Source organism: Cherax quadricarinatus, chromosome 3 (genome assembly GCF_038502225.1).
Source record: "Cherax quadricarinatus isolate ZL_2023a chromosome 3, ASM3850222v1, whole genome shotgun sequence".
NCBI lineage: Eukaryota > Metazoa > Arthropoda > Malacostraca > Decapoda > Parastacidae > Cherax > Cherax quadricarinatus.
Genome location: NC_091294.1, coordinates 43146354 through 43157483, shown reverse-complemented (window position 1 = coordinate 43157483; position 11130 = coordinate 43146354).

The following is an 11130-nucleotide window of genomic DNA, read 5'->3' as shown; positions in this document are numbered from 1 at the left end:
ATCTCATGGTACAGGGAGAGAGTGGACCTAGTAGCGATCAGTGAAGAGGCGGGGCCAGGAGCTATGACTCGACCCTGCAACCACAAACAGGTGAATACGAATAGGTGAGTACACACACACACACAGAAGAGTCAAGCAGGAAGCCAAGTATAAACATCACCCCCCCCCCCCACTTCTCTAACCCCTTCCCTCTCTCACCAATTCCACCCCCCCCCATGACCTATACCACGTTAAGCGAATTTCCACAACCTCGCTCATCCGGCCCAAAACATTTCCGGATGAGAGCGTCGGGCGAATTGGATCCAAAGATTCATTAGTTATTCGATTATCCGGACCAGTCCGGCGGTGAGGTCGGTAATCCATCCCTGGATAATGGAATCCGGTTAAGTAATTATCTGTTATCCTAACCGGCCATAAATTTAGCCTCAGGGTGCAACCCGTGTTTTATCCGGAATTGCGTTAGCTCTAACGAGCGCTTGTTCCGGGCAGTGACTTCGTTATGTCTTGTCAGCTGATGATAATTAAGTTATAATGTATGTTTACGTACGCATAACCGGATAACTGAGAAGTGACTCACTGGCTGTGAACTACCTTTAACTGGCTGCGAGTTACCCACAACCGGTTGTAAGCTATCATCCTCAACCGATTTCTAACAAATTGTGACATTTTATCCAAAGTAACAACCAGCTACGAGAGAAGATATCGTTATCCATTTAGTTATCCTAAGTAACCATAAGCTTGATGTAGACACATCAATGTTTGTCCAGACTGGTGGAGTAATGAATGTGAAATGAATGCAAGTCGCTGACATCAATTGTTTAGAGCGTCACTCGAGAGAGAAGAGAGAGAAGAGTGACGTCTTCACGCATTGTAGCCTTACTGATATCTCACCGACATCGCACTGAAATCTTACTTACATCGCACTTATACCTCACTGACATCGCAATGATACCTCACTGACATCGCACTGATAGCTCAGACATCGCACTGATACCTCACTGACATCGCGCTGAAATCTCATTGACATCGCACTAACATCACATCAATACCTGTGAGTTGTGCGTTCTCCGCTCACTTCCGCTCTCACGTGCCACTATGTACGTTCCGCACTAGCCGGCAGTCACGCTGTTCCAGTGTCCAGATATCACCGTAAAGCGTCCGGCAACCATGAACTAACCACTGTAAACAACAGTGATTTCAGTGGCTTTGATTCAGTTCCACGTAATCCGTAATTTACCATTCAGAACCACTGTAGTAACTATAGAGTTATACAACCAGCCTACCTAGCAGTAGGCTGGATGAAGGAGACACATAGGCCTACCTATCTGGAGGGTGTTCCGGGGGCCAACGCCCCCTCCCTGGCCTACTCGTGACTCACAGCTGAAGAGTTCAGTCACACAGGGCAGCTTAACACTAAACTATTACCAATTTGACCAGTGTTCAATGGGTACGAACAAATTTTGTTTATTTTATTTCTGCCTGTGGCTCGACGATGGTTCAGGATGGAACGAAACGTCGTTATGAGAAGGTTCCTGTCCCCAGTGAGGCTTCTCGGTGAATTTGTGACCTAACTTCGTAATTAACACATAACTAATATAGTTTGTGGAACTCACACACGTCCTCCCTCGAAATACTTTCACTCTCTCTCTCTCTCTCATAATTTTCTCATAATCTCATGAATCTATTTTATAATGAATTTGCACTTGGAAATCGTCAGATTAAATTCTCTCTCTGGTTATTATCCGAAAATCTGTTGGTTGGTAGGTGGCAACGCAAGAGGCGTGAGGGAAGGTGACCTTTGGTGCCGCCAGGAAGCTCATCCCAGGAATATGAGAGACATTCCTGAACGTCAACAACTCCCCCGCAACGTACAGATCTCAATCTGAACCATTTGTCTACAGATCTCAATGGCAGCGAGCAGACCCAACTAACTTCCTGATGGATAATGTATATTTGATTCTGCTTCACTCTCAGTGTCAAAAATGTTGGAATTGCTGGGGATTTCAACCAGCATTTTATACAGAGGGATTTTGATGAACTTCTTGCAGCGTTCGACAAGAAATACTTCGCAGCTTTCCCCACTCATATCTCTGGCTCCTTCCTCGACACGGTAATGTTGTTTATTTGAAAGGATAGTCGCTTGCAAGCCTCTTGACCATGTTGGTTCATCTCACCACAAGGCTGTCTTTACGACACAACATGGTTGTGAGAGAAAGAAAACTGGCTAGCGCTGTGTTCATAGCTTGGCTCCCCAGACTGGAATGCTTTTCTCAAAGGTGAAATTGATAGCCAAGTGAACTCCTTCACTGAACATAACCTTATCCTCCAACACAAATACATCATTCATCGACAGTATGAAACGAAGCCTTCAGATCAAATTAGGTTTGTCGAGAGGTGGCTAGTGCTAAGTACAAGGTTTGCAGAGGGTACAAGAGGTATCCCGCTACTTACAGCAGGAGCCTCCAGAGGCAAGCCTATTGACGAATGGAAGTGGTCCAAACCTGACACAAAAAGACAACTGGCATTAGGAAGACTGGGCTCAAAAATCTGGTCAAGGATGGTCAAAGATACCCATCTGATGAAATCATTCCACCTCTAAACTGACAGTAGTCATCAGTTGGTTGAAAATTTTGCTGCCAAGATGCAAATCCGTGAGCCAGTTAGAAAGTCTCTTTTTCTAGCCGCAAGAACTGTGTCAAAGTTGCCACAGTATCAGGTACGTCTCCCTAAATCCTTGGAGCGAAAAAAAACAAGGCTTACATAAGATTACTGAGTAAATATGCTGACCAGTTAGCATCACCTCTAACTCGCTTCTATCAACACTGCCTAGCACAAGTAAACGACATTCATTGTGGAATAAGGGAGAACCGTGTGATAAACAACAACCATACACCAGTGTCATTCCTGTAAATCACTAGCAAAATTCTTGAGACAATAATCTCACGGGCATATGACAAGATCTTTTGACTATCACTCACTTTTTTGTGACCGTCAATACGGCTTAAGTAAAGACCACTCTGCAGCTGATCTGTTAAACCTCTCCACTATGTGGCACCAGTCACTGGATGAATACAAGGTCAACTGTGTAGCAGCACTGGACATTGATGGTGTTTTCGATCGAGTATGGCGCCAGGGACTCTTGGCTTAATTGCAAGCACTTGGAGTCTCTGGCTTTGTACTATGCCTCCTTAGTGATTACCTATCAGGTATATTTTTAAGAGCAGTTATCAGCAAGATAATAGAGTGTCTTGTTGACATTCTATTGGTGCCAGTGTTCCAAGGGTAAATGTGCTGGGTTCATATGGAATGTCTACTTCAATGACCTACTTCCCCTCATCTCAGAATCTTATACCTATGTAGATGACTGTAATTTAATATTTACTTATGCAAGAGAGGAAATGCCAGCTACTCTCAGGAATATTAATTACCAACATACAACTACATCAACCTGGGACACAACAGGGCAGGTTACATTTGCTTCTGAGAAAACATAAATGATGATGGTCTCTAGACAGCATGATGGAGCTGTGGTAGTCTGAGAGAGAGAGAGAGAGAGAGAGAGAGAGAGAGAGAGAGAGAGAGAGAGAGAGAGAGAGAGAGAGAGAGAGAGAGAGAGAGAGAGAGAGAGAGAGAGAGAGAGGGAGAGGGAGAGAGAGAGAGCACACAACAGTACTTCTCACAACATCCTTGTCCTACATTTCCTCCCCTACACTTTCCCTTTCCTTCTCCCACAACACCCCCCTCCCTCCCCACAACCCCACCCTCCCCACCACCACTCGCTCCCTCCCCACCACTCCTCACTGCTTACAAAACATGGTGACATTTAAATTTCCTCCCTCCTCATGACTCCCCAGGGATGACCAGAGACTCCCCTCCTTCTCTCCCTCCTTCTCTCCCTTCCTCCCCTCCTTTTTTTGTATCGGGAAATGAGTGGGAGGGAAGAAGGGATGGGAGGGCTTGGGGTATGTAAAGGGATGGGGGGGGAGAGAATGGTGGGATGCAGATAGGTATGTGAGAAAGGGGGAAGGAAGGCTGGGATGAGGATAGACAGACGAACAGATTAGGTGAGATGAGGACTGACAGATAGATGGACGGACTAAGTGTAATCAGGGAGACATAATGGGAGCGGTGAAGCGGGTGGATAGTGTGTGAGGAAATGGCGGTGATGGTGAAGCATGTAGACAATGTATAGGGGAAGGGATGATGGAGTGGTTGGATAGGGAAAGAAGGGTGGACGGTAGAGTGGACACTTGACAAGCTATGGGGAGAGAGAGAGAGAGAGAGAGAGAGAGAGAGAGAGAGAGAGAGAGAGAGTATGGAACACATTCGTACAGCATAATGATGTCAACGAGATAAAGTCAGTTGATCAAATGAAAATGCTGGCCCACAGATGGCTCCAACTTCATCCTGTTCCCTACTTGTATGTCTCATAACAATAAAAATGCTTTCAAATGAGCTGATGTAGGTAACAGCTCTTAGCTTGCCAATAAAGTTAGGAATCCTTAACCTGTAATATAGCTGTCAATAAAGCTAGGGATCCTTAACCTTGTCAAACCCTGTGTAAAAAAAAAAAAAAAAAAAAAAAAAAAAAAAAAAAAAAAAAAAAAAAAAAAAAAAAAAAAAAGAGAGAGAGAGAGAGAGAGAGAGAGAGAGAGAGAGAGAGAGAGAGAGAGAGAGAGAGAGTGTGTGTTATGGATACTATGAACGACACAGTTGACGCCCTCCCTCTCAGAGGTAAAATCAACAGTGTTACCAAGAACAAACACGCAAGAGAGTGCACACTGAATATTACTACTAAAAACAGAGTGCACGAAGCCACCATACAAACAATCCTGCATTTGAGACTGTGTGTGGAGGTGGTGATGGGGGGGGGGAGGGTAGACAAACCAGCCTAATTTAACCCTTCTTGGAGAATAAGAAACGTGTGCAACACTTGGGGAACTTTATTGTGGAGACGTTTCGGTTCTTTATCAGACTTCCTCAGTCCAGTGCAGAGAAGAATGATTAAAGATCAGGAGGAGTTTGAGATAATTAGTCCCTCAGCCCGGAGTCGATGTATTCAGTCTATCAGTCTTCAGGAATGTACAGAATGTATTGTACATCAGTATGTTAATCTGTTCTCAAGACTGACTGACTACATCGACCATGATACGAATGTACACAACACATTACTACGAATGTACACAACACATTGCTACGAATGTACACAACACATTACTACGAATGTACACAACACATTACTACGAATGTACACAACACATTACTACGAATGTACACACCACATTACTACGAATGTACACAACACATTACTACGAATGTACACAACACATTACTACGAATGTACACAACACATTACTACGAATGTACACAACACATTACTACGAATGTACACAACACATTACTACGAATGTACACAGCACATTACTACGAATGTACACAGCACATTACTACGAATGTACACACCACATTACTACGAATGTACACAGCACATTACTACGAATGTACACAACACATTACTACGAATGTACACAACACATTACTACGAATGTACACACCACATTACTACGAATGTACACAGCACATTACTACGAATGTACACAACACATTACTACGAATGTACACAACACATTACTACGAATGTACACAACACATTACTACGAATGTACACAACACATTACTACGAATGTACACACCACATTACTACGAATGTACACAACACATTACTACGAATGTACACAACACATTACTACGAATGTACACAACACATTACTACGAATGTACACAACACATTGCTACGAATGTACACAACACATTACTACGAATGTACACAACACATTACTAGAAAAAAGTCACATGTACAGCTAACGTGACATTTATTGCGGCAACGTTTCACTCCTAGAGAGCGAAACGTTGTCACGATAAAAGTCACATTAGTTGTATTAGTGTCATCTTAACCAAGATAATGTCAATAGTTGTACCAACATTATTACCTGGAACAACACCACTGTACGTTTATGTACTTTAGTAGAACAAGTACAAGGACAGGACAAGAGTAACAAGGACAGTACCAGAGTAACAAGGACAGGACAAGAGTAACAAGGACAGTACCAGAGTAACAAGGACAGGACAAGAGTAACAAGGACAGTACCAGAGTAATAAGGACAGGACAAGAGTAAGAAGGACAGGACAAGAGTAACAAGGACAGTACAAGAGTAACAAGGACAGTACAAGAGTAACAAGGACAGGACAAGAATAACAAGGACAGTACCAGAGTAACAAGGACAGAACATGAGTAACAAGGATAGTACCAGAGTAACAAGGACAGGACAAGAGTAACAAGGACAGAACAAGAGTAACAAGGGCAGTACAAGAGTAACAAGGGCAGTACAAGAGTAACAAGGACAGTACAAGAGTAACAAGGACAGTACAAGAGTAATAAGGACAGAACAAGAGTAACAAGGACAGTACCAGAGTAACAAAGGCAGTACCAGAGTAACAAGGGCAGTACAAGAGTAACAAGGACAGAACAAGAGTAACAAGGGCAGTACAAGAGTAACAAGGGCAGTACAAGAGTAACAAGGACAGTACAGGAGTAACAAGGACAGTACAAGAGTAAAAAGGACAGAACAAGAGTAACAAGGACAGTACCAGAGTAACAAGGGCAGTACAAGAGTAACAAGGACAGTACAAGAGTAATAAGGACAGAACAAGAGTAACAAGGACAGTACCAGAGTAACAAGGACAGTACCAGAGTAACAAGGGCAGTACAAGAGTAACAAGGACAGAACAAGAGTAACAAGGGCAGTACAAGAGTAACAAGGACAGTACAAGAGTAACAAGGACAGTACAAGAGTAACAAGGACAGTACAAGAGTAACAAGGACAGTACAAGAGTAATAAGGACAGAACAAGATTAACAAGGACAGTACCAGAGTAACAAGGGCAGTATAAGAGTAACAAGGACAGTACAAGAGTAATAAGGACAGAACAAGAGTAACAAGGACAGTACCAGAGTAACAAGGACAGTACCAGAGTAACAAGAGCAGTACAAGAGTAACAAGGACAGAACAAGAGTAACAAGGGCAGTACAAGAGTAACAAGGACAGTACAAGAGTAACAAGGACAGTACAAGAGTAACAAGGATAGTACAAGAGTAACAAGGACAGTACAAGAGTAATAAGGACAGAACAAGATTAACAAGGACAGTACCATAGTAACAAGGGCAGTATAAGAGTAACAAGGACAGTACAAGAGTAATAAGGACAGAACAAGAGTAACAAGGACAGTACCAGAGTAACAAGGGCAGTACAAGAGTAACAAGGACAGTACAAGAGTAACAAGGACAGTACAAGAGTAATAAGGACAGAACAAGAGTAACAAGGACAGTACCAGAGTAACAAGGGCAGTACAAGAGTAACAAGGACAGTACAAGAGTAATAAGGACAGAACAAGAGTAACAAGGACAGTACCAGAGTAACAAGGGCAGTACAAGAGTAACAAGGACAGTACAAGAGTAATAAGGACAGTACAAGAGTAATAAGGACAGAACAAGAGTAACAAGGACAGTACCAGAGTAACAAGGGCAGTACAAGAGTAACAAGGACAGTACAAGAGTAACAAGGACAGTACAAGAGTAATAAGGACAGAACAAGAGTAACAAGGACAGTACCAGAGTAACAAGGGCAGTACAAGAGTAATAAGGACAGTACAAGAGTAATAAGGACAGTACAAGAGTAATAAGGACAGAACAAGAGTAATAAGGACAGAACAAGAGTAACAAGGACAGTACAAGAGAAACAAAGAAAGCACAAGAGTAACAAAGAAAATACAAAATGTGCTCTAACAACATTAGTTAAAGACTAACGAAAGTAAGTCTAACAAGAGTACGATGTGTTGTTGTACTAACAACGACAGTAGAAACAAAGGCAGGTTATCAATAACAAAGACACATTCCTTTAAACAAAGGTATTGCAATCAAGGCTGTTGCTATAGTTACTCTCAACACAGCCAGACAGCTGGCTGTGAAGCCAGACAGTTGGCTGTGAAGCCAGACAGCTGGCTGTGAAGCCAGACAGCTGGCTGTGAAGCCAGACAGCTGGCTGTGAAGCCAGACAGCTGGCTGTGAAGCCAGACAGCTGGCTGTGAAGCCAGACAGTTGGCTGTGAAGCCAGGCAGTTGGCTGTGAAGCCAGACAGCTGGCTGTGAAGCCAGACAGTTGGCTGTGAAGCCAGACAGTTGGCTGTGAAGCCAGACAGCTGGCTGTGAAGCCAGACAGTTGGCTGTGAAGCCAGACAGTTGGCTGTGAAGCCAGACAGCTGGCTGTGAAGCCAGACAGCTGGCTGTGAAGCCAGACAGCTGGCTGTGAAGCCAGACAGTTGGCTGTGAAGCCAGACAGCTGGCTGTGAAGCCAGACAGCTGGCTGTGAAGCCAGACAGCTGGCTGTGAAGCCAGACAGCTGGCTGTGAAGCCAGACAGTTGGCTGTGAAGCCAGACAGCTGGCTGTGAAGCCAGACAGCTGGCTGTGAAGCCAGACAGCTGGCTGTGAAGCCAGACAGTTGGCTGTGGAGCCAGACAGTTGGCTGTGAAGCCAGACAGCTGGCTGTGAAGCCAGACAGCTGGCTGTGAAGCCAGACAGCTGGCTGTGAAGCCAGACAGCTGGCTGTGAAGCCAGACAGCTGGCTGTGAAGCCAGACAGCTGGCTGTGAAGCCAGACAGTTGGCTGTGGAGCCAGACAGTTGGCTGTGAAGCCAGACAGCTGGCTGTGAAGCCAGACAGCTGGCTGTGAAGCCAGACAGCTGGCTGTGAAGCCAGACAGCTGGCTGTGAAGCCAGACAGCTGGCTGTGAAGCCAGACAGCTGGATGTGAAGCCAGACAGTTGGCTGTGAAGCCAGACAGTTGGCTGTGAAGCCAGACAGTTGGCTGTGATGCCAGACAGTTGGCTGTGAAGCCAGACAGTTAGCTGTGAAGCCAGACAGTTAGCTGTGAAGCCAGACAGTTGGCTGTGAAGCCAGGCAGTTGACTGTGAAGCCAGACAGTTAGCTGTGAAGCCAGACAGTTGGCTGTGAAGCCAGACAACTAGCTGTGAAGCCAGACAGTTGGCTGTGAAGCCAGACAGCTGGCTGTGAAGCCAGACAGTTGGCTGTGAAGCCAGACAGTTGGCTGTGAAGCCAGACATTTGGCTGTGAAGCCAGACAGTTGGCTGTGAAGCCAGACAGTTAGCTGTGAAGCCAGGCAGTTGACTGTGAAGCCAGACAGTTAGCTGTGAAGCCAGACAGTTAGCTGTGAAGCCAGACAGTTGGCTGTGAAGCCAGACAACTAGCTGTGAAGCCAGACAGTTGGCTGTGAAGCCAGACAGCTGTCTGTGAAGCCAGACAGTTGGCTGTGAAGCCAGACAGTTGGCTGTGAAGCCAGACAGTTGGCTGTGAAGCCAGACAGCTGGCTGTGAAGCCAGACAGTTGGCTGTGAAGCCAGACAGCTGGCTGTGAAGCCAGGCAGCTGGCTGTGAAGCCAGACAGCTGGCTATGAAGCCAGACATTTGGCTGTGAAGCCAGACAGTTGGCTGTGAAGCCAGACAGTTGGCTGTGAAGCCAGACAGTTGGCTGTGAAGCCAGACAGTTAGCTGTGAAGCCAGGCAGTTGACTGTGAAGCCAGACAGCTGGCTGTAAAGCCAGACAGTTGGCTGTGAAGCCAGACAGTTGGCTGTGAAGTCAGGCAGTTGGCTGTGAAGCCAGACAGTTGGCTGTGAAGCCAGAGAGCTGGCTGTGAAGCCAGACAGTTGGCTGTGAAGCCAGACAGCTGGCTGTGAAGCCAGACAGTTGGCTGTGAAGCCAGACAGTTGGCTGAGAAGCCAGACAACTGGCTGTGAAGCCAGACAGTTGGCTGTGAAGCCAGACAGCTGGCTGTGAAGGCAGACATCTGGCTGTGAAGCCAGACAGCTGGTTGTGAAGCCAAACAGCTGGCTGTGAAGCCAGTCAGTTGGCTGTGAAACCAGACAGTTGGCTGTGAAGCCAGACAGTTGGCTGTGAATCCAGACAATTGGCTGTGAAGCCAGACAGTTGGCTGTGAAGCCAGACAGTTGACTGTGAAGCCAGACAGCTGGCTGTGAAGCCAGACAGTTGGCTGTGAAGCCAGACAGCTGGCTGTGAAGCCAGACAGTTGACTGTGAAGCCAGACAGTTGGCTGTGAAGCCAGACAGCTGGCTGTGAAGCCAGATAGTAATCTGTGAAGCCAGACAGCTGGCTGTGAAGCCAGACAGTTGGCTGTGAAACCAGACAGCTGGGTGTGAAGTCAGACAGTTGGCTGTGAAGCCAGACAGCTGGCTGTGAAGCCAGACAGTTGGCTGTGAAACCAGACAGCTGGGTGTGAAGCTAGACAATTGGCTGTGAAGCCAGACAACTGGCTGTGAAGCCAGATAGCTGGCTGTGAAGCCAGACAGCTGGCTGTGAAGCCAGGCGGCTGCGGCTTTAACTACGCTGTCACGGCTCTTATGAAGTCACTGTCGGTAGTCAGTGCCAGAGAACAAGTGTCACTCAGTGTACCTCAATGTCAGTCAGTGTCAGTGACACAGTGATACAGTGACACAGTGATAGTGACACAAAGTGATACAGTGACACACAGTGATGCAGTGATACACAGTGACACAATGATAGTGAAGTTAATGAGGAGAATTAAATCTGATGAGGATCAGGCAGGACTACATAGAGACCTGGACAGGCTGGACACCTGGTCCAGCAACTGTCTTCTCGAATTTAACTCCGTCAAATGCAAGGTCATGAAGATTGGGGAAGGGAAGAGAAGACTGCAGACGGAGTATAGGCTAGGCGGCCAAAGACTGCAAACCTCGCTCAAGAAAAAAGATCTTGGGGTGAGTATAACACCGAGCACATCTCATGAAGCACACATCAACCAAATAACTGCTGCAGCATATGGACGCCTGGCAAACCGGAGAATAGCGTTCCGATACTTCAGTAAAGAATCGTTCAACTTTGTGTACACCGTGTACGTCAGGCTCATGCTGGAGTATGCAGCACCAGTTTGGAACCCACACATGGTCAAGCACGTCAAGAAATTAGAGAAAATGCGAAGGTTTGCGACAAGGCTAGTTCCAGAGCTAAGAGGTATGTCCTACGGC